The following is a 16,868-nucleotide window of genomic DNA, read 5'->3' on the forward strand; positions in this document are numbered from 1 at the left end:
ACCAAACTACGAGGTCAATGTCCTTCTTTATTGACTATAGAAGGTACCTAAACTTCAACTTTTGACTGAATATAGAACTAAGAGGTCGAGGTTTTGATGAAAATTATAGTACGAAATAGTTGAATAACGAAAATACAAGATCGTATAGTTTTAGTGTATAACTTTCGTGCGTGTGCAGTCTATGATTAATATTCTGCTCATTCACTCTTAACGATGCGTCGATCGTACAAATGCTGTCGTTTAGTCCGTGTACTATCTGGTGACATGAAATCCAACTACATTTCGGTTAAACGAAGGACGATTGATGGTATCCCGTGACTAAAAAAATTACATGTAATTAATTTTTGACTTAGTTAATTAAAAGTCATTCCTAACCTATTACAATTGTGTAAATGTTTGGCTTGAGTTTTCTGTAAAGGAATTATAAATAGTAGTCAGAAATTGGCGATATTAGAGTACAAAGTCACGATGCGCACATAAAAACAAGTCCCACGCTTGCTCTTAATCTCTCTCCCGTCGTTGGATTGCGGTCCCTTCGGGGTATGAAATTGAAGGAATGGAGAGTATCTACATCTATTTTAATGCGCACCTGACTGCAATATAATCTTCTTTAATTGCTTAGTATCTGTTTTGTATTGAAGAAATTCGGTCAGACGGCCTATTATTTTTATCTGTATATCCAATATCCTGTCATAACACAAAAAAACAATACAAAAAAAAACAATGTAGAATCTTGTTACCCTTACATATTGTTTTAAATAAGTAGATATAGTTTTCATTTCGTAAAAAATACGACTCAATTAAAATAAGAATATTATTACAATTTAAACTCGTTACGTATAAGGAACTGTACTACATGTCCAGATTGCTTTGCAAAAATATGCAAAAACCAGTAGTTGTTGCGTAGAAAGTGCGAGAAAGCATGCGTGGAGGTCGCACAAGGTATCATTACTGCAAGGCTAATAATATATATTATGCATTTTGAATATTATTAACGCTAATTATATGCAAAGTCTTTAAAGACAACACATAATCTATTTATTTTGATGTCAATCACTTTACTTGAAAGTAGTAATTATTACTGTGCTGACAAAAATTTTAAACGTTTTTATAATTATTCATTTCACCCCAATTATCCCATTAAAGCTTCTTGTGAAATTGTAAAAAAGATAGAAATGTTATTAAATCGCATTTGTCTCGTTCTTTGTTTATAAAATATTAATATAATGTGTTTTATAATGTGCTGGTATCACGATAAACTGCGGCGGGATTTTAAATTAAACTCGGTATATTTGATGAATTGATGTAAATGTCAAGTCGAGAATTGTTTATTTTTTATAATGAAAATAAATTTAAACGTCTTTTAAATGACTAAATTTTAATTTTATTTTGTTGTGTGCTGATCTAAAATTCTTAACTTAGTCAATTGGTTTTTTATGCATCAGATTATTATTGTAAGCAATTTTATAGTCTGTACAAAATTTAGACACAAATATAGATATTGTTTTTTATACTGTGACAAAAATTCCAAGAGTGTGTTGTTTATATTAAAATTTTTTATTTGACTTTTTTAACGTGATTAAACTATTTATGATATTGTCGCGTGATTAAATTACTTTCAAATCTTTTAAATAACTTGAATTGCCTGAGTTTATTTAGTCTAATATATAATATAATATATTCAAATCACCTTATTACATTGTATTATAAGGCTTGTAGTTTCTCTACACAACTCTTTGGACAAACTTTCTTACTATCAAACTTTCATGCCATTATTGTATTAATATATGTAACGTGATCATGCCTTCATTGTTTAGATGCTTTCTATTAGTTAGGGCTAACCCTTGATTTGTGAGGTGAATTTTAAAATTAATATCTATTACTAATGAAATTATTAAGCTTCAGTTTACTTTTTGTACTAATGTAGGAAAATCGTTAAGGTATGTGAAAGGAAGTAATCTGGAAACTATTTCAAACTAATGATTCGTTTAAATCATTTCCTCACGTATAGCAACGAGAGGTTTCATCATAGAATGTACTAAAAAAAATGTTTTACTAAACTTGTTTAGAATCCAAGTAGCCTACCTCAGAACACTCAAGTTTTTCTCATGATTTGTGATGGCATTACGACTTGCGTAATCTGTTTCTTTTTTAATCTATAAGATTAATCTATATATAACAGAACAATACAAACCACTTGAGAACTCGTTCACAAATAAAATCTTTTTTTCGAAACCATTGACAATTAAATCAACCTTGTCGCTTACTTATTATATTCAAACAATATTACAAGCTACGTTCCACCCGCGGCTTCGCTTGCATGTGTCGGTTGGTGTCAAGTGGTGGCAGTTGTCAGATACCCTATATTATTTTCTGTAGGCACCCTTGACGGCGGATATGCAAAATTTCATGATGATCAATTGATTCAAACTCACTTTCGTAATATTAGTTAGGACACTAAGGAGTTTTATAATAAGCATACATGTTAAATATAATGTTATATAAAATTTAACATTTACATATTACAACAGTTGCTACATATTAGAGGGTACGCGGTTAAATAAATATTTGTAAGGTATGCATAATATGGACGACGGTTTTATGGCGTGGTAAGTGAAAGTGGTTATAAGACATTGTGTAAACCATAATATTATAGACCATTGGTGCAATATCCGTGACGATACATGATCGGTCGTCATAAACAAAACCTTCGTACGGATATATGAGCTATTTAATTTGAAGATCTGACGTGTAGGCGATCTAAGAAAATTTGAGCCTTTAAAACATGTATATAGATTTGATTCTTTTCTTCCGCAATACCACATATCTGTAGATTAAAATAAATTAACAATCAATGCTAAAAATTATAAAGCGGACATAACGTGCATTATGTAATATCCAGCAGCTGCATCTATTATTACGTTTGAGCGATTCCGTGAGGCGCAATCAATGACAATTGAATGACGCCGCTGGGCTGCCAGCTGGAATTCATTTGAAGAGGTCGTGACCCTCGCTCCTACCGGTGTCGCCGATATCCAGACTTACTAGTTTATTGTTGATTAAAGTCCATTAAACATAATTTTCATTTGTTTTACAGTAATATTATCCTTTTATTTTTTTTTCGCTATTATAATAAGCGAATTATTTATATTATGTATATAACATAATTATATAACTGTAATTAGGTAATATTATTGTTACATGATTATAAAATAGCTGCTAAATAAATTATTAAATGAATTATAAAAAATCTGGTGGTAGGGCTTTGTGCAAACTCGTCTGGGTAGGTACCATATACTCATCAGATATTCTACCGCAAAACAGCAATACTTGATATTGTTGTGTTCCGGTATGAAGGGTGAGTGAGCCAGTGTAATTACAGGCACAAGGGACATAAAATCTTAGTTCCCAAGGTTGGTGGCGCATTGGCTATAAGCGATGGTTGACATTTCATACAATGCCAATGTCTAAGAGCGTTGGTGACCACTTACCATCAGGTGGCCCATATGCTCGTCCGCCTTCCTATTCTATAAAAAAAAAATCTGCAATTCTTAGTTTGTACGAATTACTTCTAAATGCTTAAATTTGTTATTTATCTCGGCTTAGTAATAATTTTGTTACTATGGTTACACTTGATTGGTACATAGGATAGTTTTTATATCAAATAATTTATTGGGGGATCCTCAGATTACAAACCAAAATAAAAAACTTCATGTTTAAAATCAAAACATTTACGAACCATTGATTTTATATAAAGCTAAATAAAGTACATCTACGAGGAAGTTAATCCTGTAATTTTAAATACGAAAAATATGTTGGGACCAGCTTGTTATTTAAATATATAATACATAATACGCTTAATGCACAAAATACAGTTTACGCAAGAGGAGAGGAATTTATTTTTTAATTTAGTTACACTCAATCCAACATAAACAAAGTCTAGGTACTATTGGTTCGTCTTTCTCACCAGCATAATCTACATTCTTATTAATATCCTCCAGACCGATTTCGGCCACGGCGACCAATCTCAAGAGAGATTAGCCAACTACGCAGGAGATATTATAGTGCACAAGTGTGTTAGCAAACACAGGTGCACTCTCTATTCCCTAACTCTTATAATCCGATGGGACGGCAATCCGACATGAGCGGAAAGAGTTCAGGCGCAGGACCAACGGCTTTATGTGCTTTCCGAGGCACGGGAGTGTACACACTTCCAACTTCCAGACTCCGGGCTGCTACTGAGAATTTTCTGACAGAAAAACCCAATAACTTTTTTTATTGGCCCGACCTTAGAATTGAACCCAGGACGTCCGGGTCTGCGGCCTTATCAAGCCACTAGACCAACGAGGCAGTCAACAGTAACATTCTTATTATAAGATATAGGAAGCTTTGTACGGGTAGGATTACATAATTCTAGGATTGTATAATTAAGTTTAAAATATCGATATTAATTTAAAAATTAATAAATTTGAATCAAATATACTATGTATTGTGATTGTGACATTTTATGTTATAGTATTGGAGAATATTACTGTCTAGCTTATCTAGGCAAATATAATTAATTATTTCGATTTAAGATGGTTTACATATATCGTGTCCAGATTTTATTTGTAAAATTGGTGTAGGTTTCTAAACTTATTTTTTTTAAATCAAAACACTGGTAAGTAGTTAAATCGTTTTTTAATTGACCTTAACTTCAAAATAGTTCTCACGGTAAATATATACATTAAAGCTAAATATATTAATATCTGCATAGAAGTCTGGGAAACCGCGAGTTTTTATTTAAATAATGTCTAATATAGACGCTAATAAAAATATCCGTAATAGGCTATTATATCCTAACAAGTTTCACATGTGTGACAGAGAAGTGTTAAGAATTAGTGTTTTAGAACTTCGTTATTCAGAACAGGGTTAGGGACATCAGATTTTAGAAATATTTAACATAAGTCGAATATGTACATAGTAAGTTTACTAATTATATTCTTATTATAAAACAAAGAACCGGGTACTGACGGATTTTCATATGGTTTTCACCAATGGACGGAATGATTTATGAGGAAGATTTAGGTATGTAATTCAATAAAGTTTTGTGTTAATTTACCCCTCCGACTATGTCCTGAGCCGAGGTGCGATCTCGTAGGAAACGCCCTCAGGATGGACGTCATGTAGAGCTCGAAATTCCAGGCGGAATCCAGTACTTGCCCCAACGCCCAGTAACGCTGTAAAGGCCAATAGGGCCAACAGCATCCATTCATTCAGAAAAAAATGTGTTAATTGATTAAAATATGATTGTTGAAGATTTCAAAAGAAACATGCTGAAGAATGAGAGATTTCCTGCGTGCGCTGCGTAAACTAATAGAGTTATATGTGATATGAAACAAACGTTTTCTGTAGACCGTTGTACTACCCGTGCGAAGCCGGGACGGGTAGCTAGTCTTATTATAATCAATTAAACATTGTTTCCTGTTCAACGGAATGCGTATGCGCCAAGGCAACTTAGTGACTGGAACTTTGATAGCTTTCAATACTTGTCTACGGTATTGATTTTGTTTTATTATTCTAGTAATACAAAAACAGGTTCAGTAATATTTGTAGGTATTTTTCGATTCATCGTTGATTATTATTATAAGAATGCACGGAATTAATCAAAGGACATTTAATCGCGGTCTATTAAAATGTAATTCAGAAAATGCTAACTCGTTTTGGACTTTAAATGTACGAAAATATGAAACATTTTCGTTTACCTTATATAATTATAATCATTATAAAAAACCCTATACCAAACTTCAACCTAAAAAAAAATGTAATTCCGTGCCAAAAACACGATTGGGCATTTTATTAATCTGTCAACTTTATTTACATTTCAATATATAACTTAATATATAATAAGAACGGAGTATATAATACCTACTGTTGGCCATTATCTTTATACCTGTTTGGAGTGTGAGTACAGACACTTAGGTCATATGATTGGATTCCTCTTAAGGACTCCGAAATCAGAATACGCACGTTCTAAGGGTGCCTCCAGTGATTTACCGTCATCTTAGGGCGTCGTCGTCGTCATCGAAAATATAATATATTTATTATTAAAAATAATAAAACGGTTAGTCTTAAGTGTAATAGGTAAAAATACTTAAAATGAGTCAACAAATGATTTTATATCAACAGACGTATGTATAAAAATTATATGATAAAACTCCATTGCCCAGAATAATAAAATTGATTAAAATAGAACAATAGTTCTATATTGTCTATTAATTATTTATTATGATATCGGCTAATTAAGATATTGTCTTGTAAAGAGAAGATGTTGTTAAACGAAGGGTACGGATTCCACCTGAACATGTATCTCGGAGATTTGAGATAAAAAATGAGGATTTGGGTTTGCATTTACGGAAAAAATTCTTAGACTTCGGAAGTTCATATCCGGCCGTTCGCGCTGTTAAGTTTTACCGAATCTTTTAAATAAAAAAAAAGTTTCTTTTGTTTATCAAGTCTGCATTCCGTATTGATCCAGTGCGATAAAACTGACGAGTTATGCTCCCAAAGGTTACTATAAATATAATTTTTTTTTTTTTATAGAATAGGAAGGCGGACGAGCATATGGGCCACCTGATGGTAAGTGGACATCAACGCTCATTAGTACAGCCATTTTACGATAAGGGAGATTGCGGCGTTTTCAGAGGCAACATTAATCATATTATATAATGTAGCTAAATATTTATTTATATTATGTTGTATAAAATTCTACGTCTCATGTGATAAAATAGTGTTAGCTTGTATGTGTATGTAATTTGTTTTTATTACGAAATTGTTTTCCGAAATTTATCTATAATATGCGATTCAGTTTTTCTCTGCCTCATTGTAAATAGTCTAGCCTTTAAGATTACAACATTCCATTCTCAAGGTGTGTTCACCTTGAGAGGACTGTTATCTTCCATCTTTGCAGACCGTAAAATGTATTATATCATACCTAAGTATATCATGTACAATGTGTATAAATAACGTATAATATTAAACGAAAAACATTAGTATCAGCAAATATTTGTTCCAAATTTTCGAAAACGATTTCATAGAAATCGTTTGTGTTGAAACTTTGTACGGATGTTGCGGATTCGTTGATCTAAAGTGTCAACGGCACACCGGGGAAATAAAATATAAAAACTTTTTCTTCGTGTTCCATTTCGAAGAGAAATTTGCACTTATTTGTTTACGTTTCAATCTGCGATTAGATAGGACAATAAAAAATAAGGCTTGGGAGTCGGTCGCCTAAAGATAAAGAAATAGCTTTGATATTCATTTGATTGGTATTAATCAATATAAGCAAAGTTTCACAATTCCAATTATAACTGGCGACTTAAAGCACTTTTATTCATATTTATTCCAAGAACATAAAATTGTTCTCACAAATAACTCAAGTCTAGAATGCTCATGCACTATTGTTAAAAACGCAGAACCGCGAGATTCTTCATTCCAGGTGCAGCTACAAACAACAATGAATATGCGTCCTGTCTCACATATTTTCTGTACATATTCATGAGAAATGTTACCGTCTTAGGGAATCATCTATCGTCATCAAAAGTTCTCATGCTTGTTTGCAGACTATAAAGTCTTAATCAATTTTTTCGATATACATTATACATATTATATTAATATATTAATAATCTGTTCCAATTTCGTACGCCGTAGTAACACGTAACAATGTTAATAATTATTATTGTAATATAATAACTGCGTCTAGTTCGACTTTTTTTACTTATTCGATAGCGTTGACGTTTGTTTGTATAGAATGTAAACATCGTCGTCTCGTGTCAATAATCAAAATTCTATATAAATTGCAGTTAATGTTATCGAATAAGTAAAAAACCCGCCCTAGGCACATAGTATAGAAATTAGCGCTCTATATGATTGTACTTACTGTGCTAATTTATATGTTACTGCAAATCCCACGAAAGTCACCGCAGATAAAAGCTTAATTTAAAGTATGACAATTCGTCTTATTGCACGTAGTGGTGACAGGATAGGTGGTGCATTTTTCGCCCAGAGGATCGGAATTGCGATTCAACGGGGAAATGCTAGCATTCTTGCCACCATTCCACGCGATCGTAATTTGTATAGCAGCTATTTTTAATTTATATTTGTATATACTTAAGGCCTTAAAGTAAATAAATTATTTTGTATTATTATTTTTTGTTGTTATCGCAGCATCTTGAATACATCAGCTTAGTTTTGAAGGTTACTTTAAAGTTCCTGGATTCGTCGAGGTTGAACGAAAGTAAACTACTAAACTGGATCGTATTTTATTTTTTAGATTTTGATCTCGTTTTAATACTTTCGTCCGATTTATTAACGGGATTTATAATATGTAATTGAGTACACGCTAGCCGTCGTCGCGTGTTTATTACGGTACTCAACATACGATATAAAATTACGAACTCATATTATACTGCTTTTTAGACAGTATTTTTAACGATTTAAATTCATATATATATATATATATATATATATATATATATATATATATATATATATATGAATATATATATATACCAAATATTAAGTTTGACTCTCTCGTTGATCTAGTAGATAGCTTATAGAAGCTGCAGATAGCGAAGCCCTGGGTTCAATTCCGTAGCAGGCCATTAAAACGTTATTATGTATGTATATTACGTCATTTTCTCCCAAAAGTTCTCTGTAGTAAAAAGACTGGCGTACAACTGGACCCTGATGGTGTGTGGTATATAAGAAGTGTAAATCATTTTAATCACTGTCTGTGTGCTTCCAACCATGGGATATAAGATGTTATGTCCCTTACGCCTGTATTTACACTATCTCTTTCACCTTTTAAACCGGAACACAACAATTGTGTTTGGTGGTAGAACAACTGTTGAGTGTTACCAACCCAGGCACACAAAAATATTATATTAGTATACTACTAAAATGTATTATTATTAAAAAAGTACTAATAATAAGAGTTAACTTCGAATTGACCGAAGATCTCCGAATATCTGGCAAGAATATTTGACGTTTAACAAACCACAATTTTTTTTTTTCGAATACATATACATACAACACGTATCATAGAGATTCTTCTTAAGCACTCAGTATTCCAAACGATGCCTTATACCACCGAACGGAATTATATGTATTCGTCATTTTACTTTCGAAGGGAGTGGAGTTGCACGTTGATTCTTAAACTCAATCGCGTTTATTGATCGTCGTTTTACCTATTAAGAAACACGTAATGACCAAACTTGTCATATATCTGAGTTTAAACATGCGTGTCTATAATGTCGTTCGCCCACATAACCAAACCTTATGCAGAAAGCGTTGTTGACCCTGGCTGAGCAACCGAAAAGTCAGGTCCTCGAACCTTGGATTATTTAAATTAAAGTGTAAGTTATAAATTAATTTTAACAACGATTTTAACTGATTATATTTTTTAAATGCAAATGTATGTTTAAAAAACAAAAAACCACTTCAGATAAAATTCGAGCCCATAAAAGATTTCATCTCCTTTTCTTCATCCTTAGGAGTGATAATTTTTTAAATTTAAATGGGACCAAATTGAATCTTCCAATCAAACTATTTTCCAAATCGTTTTATAAATGACGGAGTTCTGAGGTACAATACAAAAAAGGTACATGAAACGAAAGTACAAGCGATTTGAAAACCTCCTCCTTTTTTAAATTGATTAATATGCATATTATTAATATATAAAAAAAAGAATATTTAAAAGCAAAATTTTATTTAATTAATGCAATAAAATCAATTCAATTTATTATACTAGTTTGTATTATCACCAATACCAAAAGTGTGAGAATAATTTCCGCTAATTCGATTTAGTAGAACAGGTTTAAAATGCAGTTGCAAGATTCATCCCACCCATATGGAGCTGTGAATTTAAAAGCTTGTAAAAATGATGTATTGTAAAATTTCTATATACTATATATATATACATAATTATTTGGTGGACTGGCAAATGGGCCATTTGATGGTAAGTCGCCCATAAACGTTGTAAGAAATATTAACCATTACTTACATTGACAATGCGCCACCATCCTTGGGCACAAAGTATAGCTGTTTGGTGGTACCTACCCAGATGGGTTTGCACAAATCTCTACCACCAAGTATGTTAAAATGATTTATAGTCAAGACATAAGTACAAAGCTTGGTAGGAATATAAACTGTAGGAAGTGATTGCTTACAGCACTCCAACTCAATACTGCATTGCGCTTATGCTATCTAAATATTATTTGACTTATAAACTTTGGAATTTTAGTTATCATAACCCATTCGTTGCATTTGACTTAATTACATATTTAATTAAAGGATATCAGTTTTTTGTTTTGTGTTTTTAATGTTTGAATAATTTAAATTTAAATAGCCTTGGTAATAATTATTACTCAAAAATAACAAAGAAAAATATAAGTTATATAATATAATATCATTATAATATCTGATAAAAGTAATACTTTGTGATGCGTTTCCTTTCTGTTACATTAATTGAAACCTAGGGTTTTACCAATACCAATTAATGCAACTAATAGATCTTGTTTTGTTCAATACAAAACCAGCATAGTTTTACACAATGTATTGAATTTTCTAGTCGCCGCAAGTATTACGAAATTGACTATTTACGAAATCGTTAAAGAGTTAAATGTTATGTGAGTGATTGTAAATGAGTATTTATATTTATGTTTAGGATCAAATCATTATTTTTATAAAACAAAAACAATTTATAATATCATAATTTGATATTTATGGCAACACTTTTTATTATTAATAATATTTTGTACTGTATTCACTTCTCTTTCAAGTTCATTGACTCTACATTAATACGAATAGTGAATCTGTATTTGAATTATGAATAATAAAATAACTTTCAATTTTGCCCAATCATCGCTACTTATTGGGAGTCATATAAAGAATATGTCAGTCAATGTACCAGATGCCTAAATTGTTTGGTATGTTTAATAGTTGTTTACCCTGCCATTATCAAATTTCCTTTCATCTTAGCCATTTTAAAATCAATTAATATTTAAATAAGATATTTTATATCCATAGCTTATGGTTTTGACATATTTGCTTTTCGTTTTAAGTATTTTTACTTTTTATGCATATTTTTATTTGTTTACGTAATATATTATATAAAAAATATTATAAATTATAATTTTATTGCGTCACTAATACGCTATTAATTAGCAGGTGACGTTACAGATAATGTTTTTAATATTTATATGCGTAAGCAAAACCGACACCAAATAAGGATTTCTGATCTAAGAGACCTATATTTAGAGAATATACCTCATTGGATAATGGTTGACTTTCAGTGCCGCATTCCATATTTATATATATATTAATACATATATTAATATTATACAAAGAATAAAAATAGTAGAAATATATCTAAAACTTTTCTACGAATTCAATAAATTTGATAAATAACGTGTGGGTTTTTTATAGTAAGAAATACAATATAATTTATACGTATATAATTCGTATATATTAATCAAAATGTTAGGTACATACTCTAAAAGGACTAATATTATTCTTTGTACACAGTACGCCTACCGAAAACCATATCACGTTCAGGCAACGACCTAAAAACAATTTGAACAAAGACTTAAATCACGAGCTTTGTGGTAAATTATATTGAATAGTTAACGTCGAATCACGGAATTGTCCTACTCAAGCAAGATTTCTCTGTTTTTATTTTAGAAATGAAAGTGTTGTGCTCGTTTGAAATTTGAACGCTTAAACTTTGCTTTGATTATTTCGAGTTGATTAATACGTATAATCTTATGTTTACGTGTTAGTAAATATACTGTTCAATTAACCTACATTTCTTAGTCATATGATAATAAAGGTCAATGACCTAGTATTAAGCACTTGGCAACGTGGAAGCATTATAATTTTTTTTACAAAAAATATAAAAAGTAAACAAACTATATAACAAGACGATTAGGTATTCAATATGTTTTTTTTATAAAATATAATTTTAAAATATTGTCAGATATTGTACCGTCAATAAAAACGAAGGTAAAATTGTAGCGTTTGACGCATTAGGAAAATAAAATAATCTTGCACCATTTTGTTGCAAATGGCGGAAGAAAAACCGCTCTATATTCCTTTGCAGTCTATACCGATCTAAGGCAACAAGCGAATGCATAATTTCTTGTTACACTCGTAACAGATCGTGAAAACTAAATCAGTTAAAATATTCGCCTGTGAATAATTAAGGCATTTATTTAAGATTCGCTTTCTACTGATATCAAATTTCTATTTTGAACGTTTTTATTACTACATTATATCTCATTGTTACGTATGACGTAATATGTAAATCTTTTTTGGACATTGTATTTTTTTTAAATATGTAAGTTATAGAAGAGCCCGTTATCAACGAACCTTTCTTGTTTTCGTTTTTTAAACACTACAAAAAATTAAATAAAGACATTGTACAAAATTATTGTTCCGTAACACCTTAACCGTAACAGCCTGTGAATGTCCCACTGCTGGGCTAAAGGCCTCCTCTCCTCTTTTTGAGGAGAAGGTTTGGAGCTTATTCCACCACGCTGCTCCAATGCGGGTTGGTAGAATTCACATGTGGCAGAACTTCAGTGAAATTAGACACATGCAGGTTTCCTCACGATGTTTTCCTTCACCGTAAAGCACGAGATGAATTATAATCACAAATTAAGCACATGAAAATTCAGTGGTGCTTGCCCGGGTTTGAACCCACGATCATCGGTTAAGATTCACGCGTTCTTACCACAGGGCCATCTCGGCTTTTCATTATATTTTTATTTATTAATTATTGTTCAGTATGTATTAAAATGATTGTCGATACAATTTACTTATCCACAATTGCCCCCCAAACAGTTTCAGGGATAATCAAAAGTATACTCTAAATATTTATAAAACAGAAGACTTCATAAGCTAGCTAGTTACACATGGTTTACAAAATACATTTTATCTATTTGCTTCGCTAATTTTCTATTTTTAAAATATACATGGACTCAATAAATGCAAAACATAAATGATACTGTAGAAATTTTGTTTTGAGCGAATTATTAAAGTCAAAATCGTTTATAAAAGAAACAAAACCGTCAATATAAATTTACAATCACTATAAACTGATTTATACTTTAGTTAATTTTATTTAGCCAATTTACCTAATCTCCATATGAATACGTACCTAGCTATAATAATTTATCTCCACGGGAGATTCGTAGTAAGAAAAGAATGTGTGTATTGTTACGGATATTTATCAACACGTATTGAATGAATGCCATTTACTATGAAACAGAGTTCTGCACTAAAGAACGCAATATTTTTGCAAGGAAGATATACGTTACTGTTTCTTTTATTAAAACAAATGAAATAATGCATATTTCTGAGTGTGATGCTCAACTATGATTGTTTTTGTTTGCAATAATTTATATCCGAGTATAACAATATTATAATATACTAACAATATTAAAGCCAGCAATTTCGTTACCGTGTTCACCTATTCTTTTTTTCCTGTATTTCAATGATAGGTAGGAACAGAAGAGCAAATGTTTTATTTCGTCTGTACTGTTTTTTATTTAGTATACAAAAATTGTTGTTTTAAAAACATTTTGAAAGAAGTGTTGTCGAGGACTTCCTACTTGAGCACGTAGGCGAGCGCCAGGGGATTGTATGCGCGCCCTGTGCAGCGTGAGCCGCGAGCTCTCGAGCACTCGCAGTCTGTTCGATGAGCCGTAGCGCGGCGGTCCTGCCGCCACGCTCGCGATCCTATCCATCATCTGCTCACAAACTTCTAACGGGAACATTTTTTCTACATTCACCTCGTACGTCCGAGTGATCAACATTGTTGTTTATATTACTTGCATTGGATTTGTGCAGTGTGTGATTTGTTTACCAAAAATATTTCAAGACCGGTGATGTTTTATGGTTGACTGTGTATAACTATTGTGAGTGGTCGTCCTGATGAAGCGAGCGACGTGGGTGGACGTGGAAACCGGCAGCCGGCTCGGCTGTAACGGCGAGATTTTCTGGAGCGAATGCGCGGAATGCGACTGCGCTTACTGCAATCCTAACTACGTTTGCGTCTGTAGCGATAAGGTATATTTATCAATACATTTGTTCATTTTGTATAAAAATAGCAACCACGCGAATTTATTACGAAGTTAAGGCAAACAAAGATAAAATATATTTTTTAAACCATTTAAAATTTCTTTTAGATAGTTGTCAAAAAAGTATCGTAATATATATATGTCTTTTCTTTTCTTTTGATCATTGTGTAATTCATTCTGTGTTTATATATTTAATAAAATTCTAACTTTCGTTTGTGCTTTTTAAAATAAAAAAAAATGATTTAACAACATTTATTCAAATCAAATGTCTGATGCGTAACGTTTCCTATGTTTTGATAAGGAGTGACATCGTATTTATTATCTTTCAGCAAATATTTAATAATCCAATAAATTCAAGGTCCATTGACCTTTTTGACGTAGTTCTACTGTAGTATTATATCAAATATTGAATTATAAACCACTGTGAACGATAATATTTATTCCTAGATATAAACATATACCTAGTTACATATAATATATAAAGATCATAGGTCTTTGTAAATAGACTATTTCCTTTCATAACTGACACACAGACCTCGTTTCATCGAAACCGCACAGAATGATAATTTGCTTTCGCAGGGATTTTATTTCGAGATCAATCATTTAAAATTAACATATACATATGTGCGTTGAAGATAGCGGTTTCAAACCCGGGAAAACATAATGGAGTTTTCAGGTGCTCAAATTTTGTTTATATTTCATCTCGTGCTCGGCGATGTCTGGTAGATTAGACCAACCCGCATTGCATCATCGTGAATAAAGATAGAATAGTTATAATATATAAAACACATTAAATAATAAAAAAGTTAATCGCACTTCGAATTATAGGACATTGCGACATGACAAAAATTTACTATTAATATTAGAACGAATGCTCTTAACACAATAACTAGGTAACACACTTTTAATCTAACCAATCAGAACAACAACAAAACAGGCTGACAGTAAATAACGTATTATGTACCATGAAATAGTCTTAGCATACTCTTTAAATTGCTAAATATATGAGGTTTTATTAAAATATAATTTAATTAGGTGTTTTATAAAAACTTCGATCGTGTTGATAAAAAGATGAAATTTATCTTTTACCCTGAGAAAACTTATATTAAGTATTAATATATAGCATATAACTACTGCCATTTCCGCCATTTTGTTTTTTTGATATCCATCCAGTTGTTTCTAAGACTGACTTATAATAATATTTACCTTCATATTTTCAGCAAATATTTGATGGACAATCATGACCTAGACATTCGTTAATTATATATATAACTTCTTGGTAATTATGCGTAAAAATTTATAACGTAACGTATGCATAAAAATTTCGTAAGTTATATGTTGTGACAACTATTTTACATTAAAAGTAATGGATAACAATAACGGACCTTCCATTTTAACTATAATGTTTATAAATTTATTTTAATAGATTATATGATTAAAAATGTTACCTTGAAATATATGAACTTTTAACTGGTAACAAATTGAGAAATAAGTTGTCTTACCAAAATAGAATCAATTATTTCGAAGTTATGACATGACATACAAGGTTTTGATATTTGACCATTCGTTTCATAAGTAATGATGTTCATATAATTCAAATCAATATTTCAATTATTACAAATCGCTAAATGGAATTTAACAAACTATTAAAGATGAGAATTTTACTAGAAAAAAATGAGGCTGGCCGGCTATTATTCTAAAGCCTAGTTTTAAAATCTGCTAATGAGCATCTCGTATCTGACGCCCCTAGGTATTCACTGGTTGGCTTTTCCCTCGTCGTCATCGTCTAAGTGACTCGCTTGTTCCCGATTTTTTAGAGTTCTTTCAAAATTTACCCTTAATATTTCTAAAACAAAAAAGATAGTCTAGAAGAATAAATACATCAGAAAATCTTTGTAAAATTTTCTTAATAATATTTAAATAACTTACTATCGATATTTAACTCCATCTAACGTTATCTTTTAGTAAGAATAAGAAACGATTATATTTGTTCCTTAGCTTTCTAATTTTCCCGCCAAATGTAAGCGACATAAGATTAATATTAACTCCCAACATAAAAATATTTGTTGATATAAAGTACAACTACATTGTATACATACTAAAAACCATAGGTATATATTAGTATAATTAAAGTAAATTCGTGCTACAATATTTACACCTAATACCAATATCAGATTAATATGCATTAATATGTAGAGATAAAACTATCACGGTAGGATGCGCAAGCGATCCCGTGACGTCCCTTCGATAAGACGGAGTGGGTACCGCTGGTTTTTTAGTGAGTATTCCGGCGCCTTCAGTGCCGGCTATTCCCACATACCCACCCACCTCATGAAACGCGTAAATGCGTTCTTCCAGCGAAAAAAAAAAAAGAGATAAAACTAGATCGATGCTTGACATCTTTACTTACGTACGTATTTCGATAGTGCGTTGATTTTAATGAAATTTAATATTTATATACGAGTAATTGCAGAAAAGCAGTAAATCTATACATATAATTAATTTATTTTGTAAAAAAATATAGGATGTCTAAAGTAAATACAAAAAACTAGTAACCGTAATTCGACCATTATCATTATTGAACATTGATGAAAAAAAGAAGATTTTGCATTTTTCAAATATTTTTTTTCTAATTCCAATTATTTTTATTGAGAACACTGAAGTTCGTCCATGGCGACCCAACAAAAAACAGTCTATTGACAAAGAAGAAAATGATACGAAACTGTTTTATACTTTCCTATTTAAATA

General features: G+C 31.2%; 1 protein-coding gene across 7 annotated transcripts in view; it reads left to right on the forward strand.

The window, feature by feature from the left end:
• The window catches only part of LOC126768734 (guanine nucleotide exchange factor DBS-like), a 76,355-nt gene that overhangs the window by 35,785 nt on the left and 23,702 nt on the right, over window positions 1-16,868 (forward strand). The window lies entirely within an intron of this gene.

Source organism: Nymphalis io, chromosome 1, assembly GCF_905147045.1.
Source record: "Nymphalis io chromosome 1, ilAglIoxx1.1, whole genome shotgun sequence".
Taxonomy (NCBI): domain Eukaryota; kingdom Metazoa; phylum Arthropoda; class Insecta; order Lepidoptera; family Nymphalidae; genus Nymphalis; species Nymphalis io.